Consider the following 15,081-nt stretch of genomic DNA (forward strand, 5'->3'; position numbering starts at 1 on the left):
GCATTTGATTTGATTTCGTCCATAATTATAGATGATACAGTTGGATCTAATTTGCTCCATAAAATTCCCCAACAAAAGATATGATTTTTTAAACATTCAAATTCAAATTTAAATCTCCATTTAAATTGATTTGATATTCAACAACTGTCAAACAAATCTCACAAATGCATTGCTAAAATATAGCAAAAAATCTGATTGAATCTCAACCAGAACTTCTCTAAAAAAATGCACCAACATTGGTCTGCTGAATAAGGGCGTGATGTTGCACACATGCTGGAACATGTGTCCCACACGTGTCTCTTATGCACAAAAACAACTTGAACACGCTAGGTTATTTTGCATAGTGCAGTTAATAAAAAAGAAACAAAAATCTCCCCATTTGGCAAATTTTGGAAAAACAACTCTTCAAGACATAACACAACTGAGTATCATAAGCAGTCATACTCATAACAAATATCATCAGCAACAGAAGTACAAATCATTCAGAGAATACATTAATAGTAGCAAAAAACACATAAGTAGAAAACCAACATCAATAAAAGTTAAAAGATATATGGTTGCTACACAATCAATCACACAATGATGCTCCCAAAAACAGTTAACGCATGCAATCATTCATGATCAGTTAGTCATGCATGCACACATAGTTAGTACTCAGTAGTCAAGATTCATAAGCTAATACTAATAAACAAATCAGCTCACACAAGGCCCATATGTGATTCCAGATGCTCTAGCATGTGAGCATACAATCCAAGAATATAGAAGTGTTAAGAAATTCAAAGTTTAACTTGTGCTTTTTGTTTGATAGAGTAATAACTCTTTTATTGTTAAATGATAATTATTTTTCTTCAAGTCTCCAACTCCTTATATAGAGAAGAAAAAGAGTCATTGAAGAGTTTTCACAAGAGAGTCTTTGAGAAGCTTGACTCAGAGACGTTGAGATGTTTCTTAATATGGTTAACACCGTTGAAAGCTCATTTGAAATCCCTTTGCCACAAAAAGAATTATATGTTGCATCCTAGCAGTCTTCTGCAATTTTTTGCTTAATTCTTCACCTGATTAGAAGAAGAGAAAATGTACTCAGACTCTGATAATGACCTATCATAATCTCCTCGATCCTTGCATTAACTAGATCTTCAGAGTCTGAATCTCCAACATCTAGATCTTGAGAGGTTTACTCTTCAGAGTCTGGATCTATAGAGACTGACTTCATTCAGAGTCAGAGTCAGGTTTTCAGCTTCTGGTCTTTTAGAATCTGGATCTTTAGCTTCTCTTTAAATATCCATTCTCACTACCAGTACTAGGTTCTCTTCAGAAATTTTAGTCTACTATCATGCACACTTGAACATTTGTTAGTATACCCGATTGTTCTTTAAATACTTTGTTATCATTAAAACCTTATAGACATGGTACAAACCAATTTCCCCCAACAATTTCCCCCTTTTTTATGATGACAAATACAAAAATTTAAGAACAATGGTTATTAATTTAATTAACAAGTTAACTTCTGGGTCTGATGTTTGTAAGCTCCCCCCGAGTCTAATAGTCCCAAAGGTGAGGTTTGTAAGCTCCCCATAAGTTCTATCTAGTTTAATTAAATTGATCTTAAAAGCACAGTAAAATAACCTTCAGATTTAAGCAAATGTAGTTCTTAACTATCAGAGTTAGACGCTTACATACTTATATATTTACTCCCCTTTTTTCATCAACAAAAAAGAATAAAAAGGAAGCAGAAAAAGACACTGAAGACAAATAATTTTAAACCAAACAAAAGAGTTGTCACATTGCACATAAAAATTTCAAAAAGTTAGCAATAAAGGACAACAAAGGGTACTAAGCCTAAATTCTAGGATATTTTCTTCAAAACCTCAAAGATGGCTTTGATGTCAGACCCTATGCCATCTTGCTTGGCAACCACAAACTGTAGTTGAGTATCCATTTGGTCTTGCTAGCAGCTACTAAAGCCAGCTTCTCCTATAATTGCTCCTGCTTCTGACAGGTAGAAGCAACAGTCTCAGAAGTGAAAGACTTCGGGTTTTGTAAAACTAAGTCCACATAGGTTTTGAGGGTATCCCACTTTGCAGCATAATCAGTTGAGTCAGATGCAACGAGTCTCTCAATAACCAGTTCCTGTATCCTATTCTTAGAAAATAGTTATATATTCTTCCATTTGGGCTATGATGTGAGGTTGAGGGTTTAGATTGAAAGTTTGTGAAAAGGGTGAAGGGATAGGTGAGGTTATTTCTTATGAGAAAGAAATAAGTATTGTGCCAGAACCTGACACATTATCTTATTTAGTTGAGGTTGAGGGACAATTTGTGTTTCTGATACAACTTGGTCTAGTGTAGCTTCTGGTTAGGGTTGGTCTTCTGGTTGGGGTTGGTCTTCTGGTTGGGGGGGGGGGGGGGGGTTCGAGGGTCAGAGATTTCTTGTTCAACTTGGGGTTTAGTTTGATCTTCAAGTTCTTGTTACAATTGAATAAGGTTTCCTTGAGGTTTAGAGTTAGGTCGAAGGTGAGGAAAATACACAACAAGGGTGAGGGGTTGAATTGTGTATGCTAATTCTTTTTCAACTTCTAAAAAACCACCTTCAGAATCTGAACAAGTTCAGAGTCTGAACACAGAGTTAGGTTGCAGCGGAATGATAAATAATCAGAAGCAAAAGTAAATCAACACACAAAGTTTATCCTGGTTCCTCTCCTAAACTGAGATTAATCTAGTCCCCTTGTCCAATAAGATATTTTCACTATAATCAATCCTGATTACAATTTTTTCTCAATCAATGTAGAAAGTGACTTCAATTCTCAATCGATCCTGAAAGAGAACTCCGTTCAAGCTATCTTGCAAGAGACTTATGCTCAATCACACCAGAAAGAGACTTCACTTCTCAAGCACACGGGCAAGAGACTTCACTGCTCAATAAACCTTGCAAGAGACTTCCGCTAGTTTAAACAAACAGTTTAGTATAAAGAATTACAACTATACTTTGATACACAATCATAATTATAGAAGTATTGCAACAACTACAATGTTTCTAAACACTTAAGGTTTCTAAGATATACAAAGATAAGAAATCTTAAGAGTTTGTGCCAATGAGCATATGAAACTTTAGCTTAAAGTTTATAATCAACGTGTTTTGTTAGACTGTGTAGTAGTTGTGTAATCTTCCTTCAAGTCTTCGGCTCTCTTTTATAGAGGCAGATAAAAGAGTCGTTGGAAAGTTGTTTTACATAGTGAAACATTTGAAATGCAGCAGCTCCAAGAGAGAGTCGTTAGAAGAAAAACCATGTTAATATATTCAACCAAAATGTAATAACATAGTCCAATGCATACTAGTAATAAACCAGGCGGGGAGGGAGAACTAGACAAGTCACATCAACTTTTCTTGAGCCTTGCACTAAGGGGCTTTAGTTGAATTTTACCTTAAGCCTAGCGATGATGGCTTGAAGTTCTTAGGGGCTTGATCATCCCAGATAACTTTGGATAAAGGTTGAGAGTCTAGAGGCTCCTCCTCTGTATCCTTTTCCTGAAGACTTTGTGTCTGTAAGGCTTGGACACTGTCTTGCAAAGCTTCATTTTGCTGGCGAAGTGCTTCCACCACCGTGAGCAACTGAGCCATATCTGGTGGCAGGGATGGATTGCTTCGACTGAGAGATGATCCCGACATCGTCTAGCTGAAGTATAAATGTTTTTGATGATGATTTTGTGCGTCCTAGGAAAGTTTTACTGATGCCCCACGGTGGATGCCATATGTTCTTTCTAAAAAACATTAAAAGCTTTAAGTCAAGGAGAGCATACAATGAATGGTTGAGGTGTATGTTATGTGTATTTGTCTCATTTTTGCTTCTCCTTTACCCTCAAAACATTATTCAATTTATAGGTCTCCATCTCCTTCTCTCCCATTTTACTTGACTCTCGATATCCTTCATCAATTCATCTATTACTAACGTCCGTCGCCCTTATAATTGCCATGTAACGTCCATCTCTTCACTAATTATAACTCCATGCCATAATGTATCACCCGGTAATAATTTCTTATGACCCTTCTATAAGACCCCAATTTTGACCCTAAGATCCCTCATGCTATCTCATCATATGCATTAGCTTTAGGATCACACCTTGGCATTCTCCTTACCTCTCATCCATTGGGTTTGCATTGGGAGAGATCACCAAGCACTTTTTATTGTATCATACTTTGTTTTTCATTATTTACTAATCAAAATACCAAAAATATGTCAATGTATAGTTTGTTGCTTTTGTAGGTAATGTGTATGCTCACCCATGCTCCATCAAGCTCATATATAGGGTTTGAGACCCTCAATGCAAGGAGTTCAATCAATAAATGGTTCACTTTGGCTCTAAGCATCATATTTGGATCCCCATGATCTTCACATGTCATTTTGATCAACAAATCACCAAGAGTTTGAAGCTTGTTTTCCTTGGAAGCCCTAATTCATCTGGGTATCTTGTGTGACTTCCTCAATAAATTTCTTCAATATTTGATCAAATATTAAAAGGGATACTTCATATTACATAATCTTATGCCTATATAATCCTCGATTAGTCCTAAACGTCAAGAGAATGTCAAGCTAGCAAGATAGTTCATGGTGGTTGACCAGAAAATTGAATTGGTCAAAACTGGGGTTCCCTAGACCCTATCTTCTATAATATTTGTCATATGAAAATTATTACAAGATAAAAGTTACTCATGATGACATTCCAAAAAACTTTCATGTTGAAGTTAAGAGCTAGTTTTGATTGGAAAGTCATTTTTTATGATGAAATATTATAGGTCATTTTGTCTGAACCCTAGTTTGGAGGTTAACTTCCCAAGACCATAACTTGCTCATTTTTTATGAGATGAAATCCATTAAAATTCCATGATAAAATTAAATATGTACAATTAAAATTTTATGTTTGGAGAAAGTTCAAATTCAACTTGCAAATGCATGTGCCAAGAGGAAACATTATAGGTCATTTTGGGCCACTACCATTGAACAAGTGATTTTCCTCAACTTCTAAAATGCATAACTCCTTCATTACAAATCCAAATAAGGTCAAATTGGTTACCAAATTGAATATGTTTGAAAGATCCACAACTTTGGTGAAGGAACTTTTTTCATTTGAAGTCCATAGCAAAAGTTATTCAAGGTGGAAGAAGTGAACATTTGACTTGGGCATGGGTGAAATATGAACTATCCACCTCAAAATTCATCATGATCCAAGCTTCAAATGAAAAAGTGTGCAACATGAAAGTTGTTCCCCTTGATCTCGCCTTTCCAAAAGTTCTAAGATCATCTCATTTGGCCAAAGATTGAAGAACTTGCGCATGGGTGAAATATGAACTATCATTTGGAAGAATTTCATGATCCAATTCAATTCAACAATGCATGGTTTAATGCAACACCTTCACCATGACATGTGCAGACTTTTGGACCTTTTCCAATCATTCTTTGGGATTTGTATATGCCCATGCAAGCTCATGATGAAGGCTTCTATTTTTGAACATTAAAATGGAAATGTGTAGAAAGCAATGGCACTGGCTATAAATACAAGAGCAATGAGATCAGAACTTCATCAACACCCTGCCCAAACTCTGCTAGACTGATCCAAACCCTCATTTCCATAGAATTTCTGAAGATTTCTCTTGAAATCGAGCATGAACTTCATCTTCTATTTGGAAGTTCAAACTCCAAAAATTCACTTCCCTTTTCATCTCAATTGGTTTCTGCAAGCAAGAGGAAGAGAAAGCAAGCAAATCCAGATCAAGATCAAGTGAAATTGGACCAACTCGAAGGTGATTTTTAAGAAACTTCATCTCTTTGATTCTCTTTCAATTCTTCATCATTCTTTGTGATTTTTGGTTGGCTAAATTCCTACCAATGTAGGTAACAAGATTGAGTTTCTTTAAGGTCAAATCGAAGCAACTCAGTTCATGATCCTCAAAATTCAAATCCCTGTATCATTTTATATACTTGGAATTGGAGAAAATTGAGGCCATATTCGAGCTCCTGAGCATTTTTTCTTTAAATCCATGTCTTTGTTTTTCATTTTGGTGATGGTTGATGGTGGGCCAGTCTGGTGAGGTCCACCGGAGAAGAAGATCGGAGCCCTAGCTCCGGTGATGTGTTGTCACACATCTCAACCACAGGATCCATTCAAAATGTTTTAATCTTAGCCCTTGATTATGATTACCATGCATACAACACATTTGACTTGGTGCATGGTGGAGCACACGCGTGCGGCCATCAGATCTACCACCTCAATTAATGAGGGAGATCTGATGGCCCCTGATTTTCCATATTTTCTGATTTTTCATTTAATTGTGTTATTTTGATTAATTCATATTAATTTAATTATTAATCCAAAAAATATGGGACTTCCACCAAAAATCTTTAAATATTTTCCTCTTTCATTTTTTGAATTAAAATTATTTTTTGGATTAATTTTGGTATTTTCATGAATTAATTGTTTTTGTGCATATTTTAAATTGTTTAAAAATACTTCTGACTTTTTAAAAATCATGAAATTTTTTGTCTAAGGTCCTTTGAATTTGTTTAACCTAGAATAAATCTCTTGACCATTTATTTGGTGTTTTGAAGAGGTTTTAGATTTTGACCAAACTAAATTTAATTTAAATGCATTTTTAATTTGATTTTTAATTGAGTAATTGTATTGAAATTATGTTGAGCCATTTTTATTGACTTATGATGTGTGACTATGTGTTTGGGCCTTGGCCAAGGTGGATTTGACTTTTGTTAAGTTAAAATCATTGGATTTAGGGGATTGATGAAATATACATTTCATCTCCCAAAATGAACGAATGATTTTAATTTGATAACATTCCTCCCATGACCAATTTGTGTTTCTCTCATCTCCCCTCCCTCTTCCTCTTCAATCCCATTCTATCCCATCCCTTTCATTGACCAATGAAATATCAAAATCCTAAGGCTAATTGGTTCATCAATAACCTTGTGTTAGATGAACCAATATAAGTATGGATGAGATAAGTCCATCCCTTTGATCTTTTTCTGTTAGTGTGGTGTGTTTTAGGAGTTTGGTTCATCTTACCAAATCTCTAACATGCATTAGCACCTAAATTTTTATTGTCCGACCTCAGATAATTGTGACTTCTACATAAGTCCAATTACGATTGCTTAACATAGAGCTAAATTTGACCCTAAAGGCATATCATTCTAGTAAGTGAGATTGTAAGTCTCCCATCTTTCATGGTATTGTATGGAAACTTGGACTTTTTTCCTTCCTTTGGAAGATGTCTTGGTTCAAGGATCCATGCTTGTAAATAGATGATTGAGTATTCTCTAAAGAATGACTTAATCAATTGAAAAGCAAAACTCCACTAACATCTAATTAACTTTGACTAACACTAACTATTATTAACTTTGCTTTACTTTCAAGTTATTTACTTTATGCAATTTAATTTCAAGTCCTTTATCATTCATTTGTCATTTACATATCATTTAACTTGTTTATGTTTATGTCATTTTCACTTTGCTCATTTGAGCCATATATTGTGATTGTATATATTTGTTTGTGTTTTTGGCCTTAGGACCCTAAAATGCTTAATAAACAACAAAAACCCTAAAAAATGTTTGTGTGAACTGTTGGGTTTGATCTAAGATTTTGGACTTAGAATTAGGCAACATTCCATATGCAAAAAGGACTTGGCCAATGCCAACATTTCTGAGACCAAGTTATTGTGATTTGAGCTTTCATCTGATGCAAGTATTGGGATCCATTTGAGTTCATCTGCTACATGGTCTTGATGCAACTGTTACTTTGATCTCATGCTACACCTTATTCTGAGCAAAAATCAAGAAGTATTTCATCTGATACATAAGAAGACAAGAAGACTGTTAGTTATGGATTTGTCTGCTTGGATGCGCCCATCTTTATTTGATGCCTTGTTCTTCATATTGCTAATTACTTGCTGATTATTGCTTGATTCAAAATCCAAAGGGAAAGTGGGTTTTCTATATGACATTCTTGTCTGTTGGATTGCATCTCATTGGTCAGATCTTTTCAACTCTTAACTTTTAATTTTATGCTTAGGATTAGTCTCTTCCTCTACTCCCACTTCTTAAATTTCAAAATCTCTCCCCCTTTTCAAAAAACTTTCTTTGCTTGTGATTTAAAAACTTAGACTTTATTGCAAACTAGAAACTTTGGCCTTATGCCATTGCCTTTTTTTAAAACTCTCTTCTTAAATCAAACTTGTAAATGAACATAACCATATTGACTTAAAATTTCAAAAGACAAAAAGAACTGACACTCATTCAAACTTTTGGGCTTTTTGTGCCTCTTTTAAACTTAATTTTTGATTAAAAGCAATCCACTCATTTTGAAATTGTTACCACGAACTACGGGGTTTTGATACCTCATTTTCATGTTGGTACGTAGGCACAAGTTCGAAGGTCTTGTCAAACACAAAATATAATTAATGAATTCTTTTCTCATCCCCACACTCTATTTTTTGCAAACATCTTTTATACCAAAAAGACATACACACATAAAAAAAGGGCTCCCTAGGAGTACCTAGGACACTTTGGGTGCTAACACCTTCCCTCTGTGTAACCAACCCCCTTACCTGTAATCTCTGGCATTTTATTAGTTTTGATTTTAAAACTTCTTATCTTTGGGTTTTGTTCGTACTTTTCCCTTTTCCTTTGGAAACAATAGAGGCGCGGTGACGACTCTGGTTTTATTAACGTTAAGTTTATCCATAGCTTAATGGTCATGGATTTACCGCTACAGAAATTAAGTGGCGACTCTGCTAGGGATTAGTCCTCAATGGGTTTAGCCTACTTTTTTCTGTGTATATATTTGTATATTTGATGTTTCTGTGCTTGTTTGTGTGGTATAATTTGCTTGTTGTGCTTGGTGATCTCTGAGTGGTGAGATAAGTTCTAACCTGAACTTGAGTGCAATTAATATAGGAGGATGGTATAGTCATGTTCTACTTTGTGGAGTAGTCCTTAACAAGTTGTCTTGAGACTCATCTACTAAGTGGAGACCCTTTTGGAGTTATTGATGTCACACAAGTTATTTGTGGTCAGGCATTACTTTCTCTGATTTGGGGTCCGAGAAACTTAGAACCATAGAACATTTAACCCAACTTGGCCTATTTAGGACGTACTGCGGAGATTGTTCAGGTGTAGACCTGATAATAGTTGTTACGCGATACTACACTCAGACGAGTTTCTCTTGAGAATATTATGGGTTGATGAGTCAGTCATCCTAACCTATAATATCCCATAGATGGAATTAAGACTCTAGGATCTTTTTAGAACATAATCTACAGGTTCTTATCCTTAGTACACTCCTTTGGGATGGTTCTTAACCTTGCTCCATGCTCGTGACTCACAACAAACCCTTTGACTCTTGGTTGATCCAATCAAGTCTTATCGATATCAATGGAACTTGGGTGTTGATAAGGTGAAAACCATAATCCACCAAAATGGACGATTGATCTTGACAATGACTTGATTCATCCCTTGACCTTTGTTTGTTTGCCTTGTGTGTGATCCCTTATTTGTGATTGTTGCATTCATGCATCCATGCGCATCATGACATTCATCATACAAAAATAACTCTGTCGCACCTCGAAAAATGGGGATACGACTTTAAGCGAAGCACAATCACACGCTCGCAATGATGGACTGAACAGAGTCGCCACCGAACTTTTTTTATTCCTAAAAAGAAAGGGGAAATATCGATAAAACCCAAGACAAAACGACAATGATTATGGTCGTCGCAACCAATATCAGGGTTCAGGAGTCGGTTACGCAAGGGGAAGGTATTAGCACCCCTTACGTCCGTTGTATTCAACGGGAACCGTTTAGTTAGTTTCGTTTTGAATGTTAGCTTATGTTAGTCTTCTCAAGTTATTAGGAGGGAGAGAATAAATAGAATCAAAAGAAAAGAGAAGATGTTTTTTTGGATTTTTTGCAATAAAGGGGACTAAACCTAAGTTTTTTTTATTAGTGGGCCTGACAAGATTTACAAATCCTGCTCCTACGTATCTCAATAGAGAAATCAAGGCTTACGTAGTTCTGGGTAGAAAAATGTTTGTTTGATGGTCGATTTTAGCGAAAGCTATACTGTATTAATCGACGAAAACATTGTTTTACCCAAAACAGATGAGGAGTGGACGTATACCACACATCGAATGGATTTACAAATCTACATTCGGAAAAACGTCACTTATCTCGACTCAACAATCGTGGCCGAAACATTATTTTGCATCACCTTAAGACAATATATCTTTCGTTTATGAAAAAGGTTTTTGATTAGTCGCACGACGGCGAGAAAGAGTTTGATTGGCTGGATTTATTTTTGAGTAATGGCGAGAACTTGGATGAGCGAGATATCCATCTCGAATCCTAGTCTCAGGAGTGCACGGTATACACCATGTTCCATTTCCATCTTTATTGAAAAAGTGTTTAATAAAGATTAAGGGCTCGTTTGAATGAGTTTTAGATTTTAGTTTTTAAAAACCATTTTGAAAATTAAGTTTTTAAAAAAAGTTTTGAGGAAAAAACATGTTTGGTAATCTAATTTTCAAAAATTATTTTAAAGTTGAACATGGTTACAAATTTGCCATTGATGAATATAATACCATTTTTTCTTGTTTTGTCTTCTTCTTAATTTCCAAAACTAAAAACCAAAAAATCAAAATCTCTAAAACCTATTTTAGATTTTTAGTTTTAAAAACTCACAAATAGAAAATAGTTTTGAGAAATAGTTTTATAAAATTAGACTACCAAACAAATTTTATAATTTTTAATTTTTAAAAACTAAAAAACAGTTTTTCAAAACCATATCAAACAGGCCCTAAGTATTTTTTAGGTTTGATTGAGAAAAGGTTTGGAGAAACCGCATTGACAATTTTAGTCGATGACGAGAGCTAAGATAGGCAAGGCATCCACCTTGAATCTTAATCTCAGGAGTGCACGGTATACACCATGTTCCACTTCCATCTTTATTAAAAAAGTGTTAAGGTAGAAGTTAAGTATTTTTGAGTTTGGAAGACGGATATTTAAGAACAAGACATAAGCCTTGAGATTGATAGTTCAGGGTTCCATTGGAATGCTAGATTCCAATGGTCCTTTTTCATTCGAATTATTTAAGAAAATTAATTAATGGACAACGAACACTTGGTGAGAATCAAATGTTCAAAGGGTTACGCCAGAATGCTTGATCCCAACGACCCTTATTTTGTCAAAGTTAATTATTGTGTGTTTTAAGAATGAAGGAAAAGAATGAATGGTTAACCCAAAACGCGTGGCTCGGAACGGATTATTCGAGGGTTCCCACCGGAATGGAAGATTCGAATGGTCCTTTTCTTTCGTGTTTATTTAGAAAAATGTTTGGATATTGTATTTGATTTTAAGAAATATCTCTAAATATGTGATCGAGGATGGATTCACATAAATGATTTGAGACAGTTTGACTTGGTTACAAAAATTATTTGAAGTCGAAATTGAAATGGTTTAATGGAAAATGAAAACTCAATAAGAACAAGACATGTGTTTTTGGACTCAATTGTTCAAGGGTTACACTGAAATGCTAGATTCCAACGGTCCTTTTCTTTTGAGTTTGTTTAAGAAAAGATTTTTGTAAGTTATGTTAAGAAATTATAAAAGATATAAATAGAACAACAATTATAAAAAATAAAACAAATGGAGAAAAGACAATTTAATATTGAACTTGGTTTAAGAGAGGTCAATTGATAATTGATACCTGGTCAAGGTTTTAATTCAAATAAATTGAGACAAGATTTAAATTGAAATTGAAATGGTTTAAAATGAATTGAATTTAGACATGATTTAAATTGAAATTGAAGTGGTTTTAAAATGAATTGAATTTTAAAATAAATTAAAATTGAAAAAATAATTTAATTTATGATAAGTGGTTTTAAAATGAATTGAATTTTAAAATAAATTAAAATTGAAAAAAATAATTTAATTTATGATAAGTGGTTTTAAAATGAATTGAATTTTAAAATAAATTAAAATTGAAAAAATATTTTAATTTATGATCAAAATGAAACAATGATCTTAATTACTCTTCTCGGCGATTAATAATTAGTTATATGAATTAAATAACCTAATTAAATTTGTTTATAAATTGGAATGGTTTAAAAGGTTGGATTTTTCAGTAAAATCACCATTAGGCATATCAATCAGCATGTTAATCTAACAGTCCTATTCAATAAATCTAATAATCCCAATTAACATTTGCGTCATCTAACTAACCAACATTCACTAACCAATGCTTGGTACAACAACTTAACATAGGATTAACATGATAGAAGTACAAATTAACGGCATCACCACAAATCAAAACCAAATCAACTTACTAAACCAGAACCTGCAACAAGGAACTGGTTGCAGAACTGATGAACCTGCAATAACAACTCCACAGAACCCTGCTAAAAAAAACTATGAAAAACCATTTACAAACACCCAACATAAATGACGATAACCACTGTTTTTGAGGTGTGACGGAATTTGAACCGAAAATGGATCGGATTGAATATAAGTTTAAATATGTTGAGGTTACCATTGTTTACATCCGAACAGCAGGTTATGTTGTTGTTGACGGTTAGCTGCTTGTTCAAAAACTTCCTGCTAATCTTTTAGATCGGCTTCTGCTTCTTTCGATTTGATTTGCAATCAGTGTTCTTCTCGCATCCATGAAAATAAAGTAAATAAAACAACTTCATCAAATAAGAGTTGATAAACAAATCTCATAGCCCCCAGAACCAGTTTTATCCCTCAAGGGTCTGAGACCAACAACAGGACTAAGAAACAACAGAAACACCAACCATCCAAACACCACTTCCTTCCTCTTAACAAAACAAACCTCCAACCTTTGAGCTTCAACCTCAACCATTTCTGTCAACAACCCTGTTCCCAATTCAAGTATCTCATTGTTTACATCCGAGCAGCAGGTTATGTTGTTGTTGACGGTTAGCTTCAACAGTAGCGGCGGCGGATCGCGAACGGAGGTGTGGCAGATGATGAAGGGTTAGTGACGGTAGGTATGTGGTTTCGCGAAAACAAATTCCCGACGTTGTTGTGGTCGCGAGTGAGGACGATGAAGGTGGTCGACGGAAGAAAACAGAGGAGGTTTCGCGGTTGTTGAGGGGTTGTCATCGGCGGCGATTGGATTTTGATGGAGAAACGGCGGTTGAAGATCGGTGGTGGTTACTACTTCCATCATCATATCGCGTGCAATCGAGGCTTTTCGGATGATAAATACCTTACTTGGAAATTGATTCTTCTGAGATTGTTTTTTGAATGAATTGAAGAATCATTGAACTTGTAGTAAAAGATTTAGCTAGGTGAAAAATTGAAGTAGCGAAAAAATGTTGAAGAAGGTGAGTTTTGGTGGTGGAATTGGGGGTTTTGATGGTAGTGGAGATGGAAGATCGGAGTCGTGGTGGTTTCGACGGTGGTGAGGTGAAGTGATTTAGGGTTGGAGTGGTGTGAGTGAATGCTGAGAGTGTGAGGTGAAGAAGGAGTGAATAGGGAGAGGGTGGCGGTTGGGTTCAGAGAGACGTTGAGAGGGTATCGTGGAAGATATAGGGGTACGCATGTGAGGAGGAGAGAGAGGGAGGAAAAGTTGTTTTAGCCACTCACGTGGGCTGTCGGTCCAAGCAAAAAATGTGGGGAGTTTTCCCACCCATTTTATTTAATTCCTTTTTTATTTTTCTTTACTTCCTTAATTTCTATTCGCTATAAGAGAGGAAAACATGGATAGAAATTCTAGGCTTTTGATTAACTGAGACCGACGGTCAAGATCAAACTAAAGAAACACAAATTATTAACTAATTTAAATTGCCTAGCTTAGAAGTTTTAATCAATTTAAATCAATTAAATTAAAAAAATTTCACCTTTTTTATATAAACATGATAAAATTAAAATGAGAGCATGAATATACCTATTTAATTTTTTTGATTTTTTTTGACAACAGAATAAAAATAACAGGATTCAAAAATAAAAAGTTGGACGCAAAAGTGCCCAAAAAAATAAAATGAATGCACCAAAATGATTAGTGCAAAATAAACTTATTGGGAAAATACAACGTTTCTTTTAACTTTGAAATAAATTTGACCGGTTAAACAGGCTTAAGCTGATCAAAAAGTGGTCGAAAAATTAGCCTAAAAAAAATCGAGCACACCAGGTTAAACTACGTGAAACATAGATTAATAAAACTGATGTCTTCAAGTTCGATTTTGAAACTTTTTCACCCGCTATTTTGACAGACATCTGATAATTAATTCAACCGGTTTGTCTGTAGATCCGAAAAAAATTATTTCGACTGATATTCTAGGCATTATGCAGTATGGAATGCATGGTATACTACATAGACATGCAATAGCTATGATGAATGTATTGAATCAGCGATTCAGGGTCAAAATTGGGGTATGACAGTTGCCCCTATTTAAGTATCTTCAACTAGAGAATATGAAGCAGGACACTCTTCATATGATCATAGTGGGAGATAGTTAAATACTAAGAAGACCCGGATTTTGATCCTGAAATGCAAATGATAGGATATGATATGAGATGAATGCCGGAATGAATGACTCTTTTTATTTGATTGGCTAGGTATATGATCAGACATAAGATAAACCCTAGCATGATGCTTTATGATGGATATAAAATGAAAAAAAGATCCATGGGGGATGCTGATGGTCCACAGGGAGACAGACAAATGGTAAAAACCAACTCATTGGGGCAAGCAATCCTGCTGGAGAACCAGACACACACTAGGGAGTAATCGAAGTGAAAGTTGATAAACGACACTTAGAATACAAGAGATTTCGGCAGTAAGTTCACACATGACTTACTAAATCTGAATAAGAAAAATTCCTACAACAGGTTCATACATGACCTGATAACACTGAAACAATCATAGAGAAAGATTCTTCAAAACAGGTTCATACATGACCTGGTAATACTGGAATGAAAGCTCGACAGCAGGTTCATACATGACCTGACAATGCTGGGGGATATCAAGAAGTTCTGACAACAAGTTCAATCATGACTTG

The sequence above is a fragment of the Lathyrus oleraceus genome, chromosome 4 (genome assembly GCF_024323335.1).
Source record: "Lathyrus oleraceus cultivar Zhongwan6 chromosome 4, CAAS_Psat_ZW6_1.0, whole genome shotgun sequence".
Taxonomy (NCBI): Eukaryota; Viridiplantae; Streptophyta; class Magnoliopsida; order Fabales; family Fabaceae; genus Lathyrus; species Lathyrus oleraceus.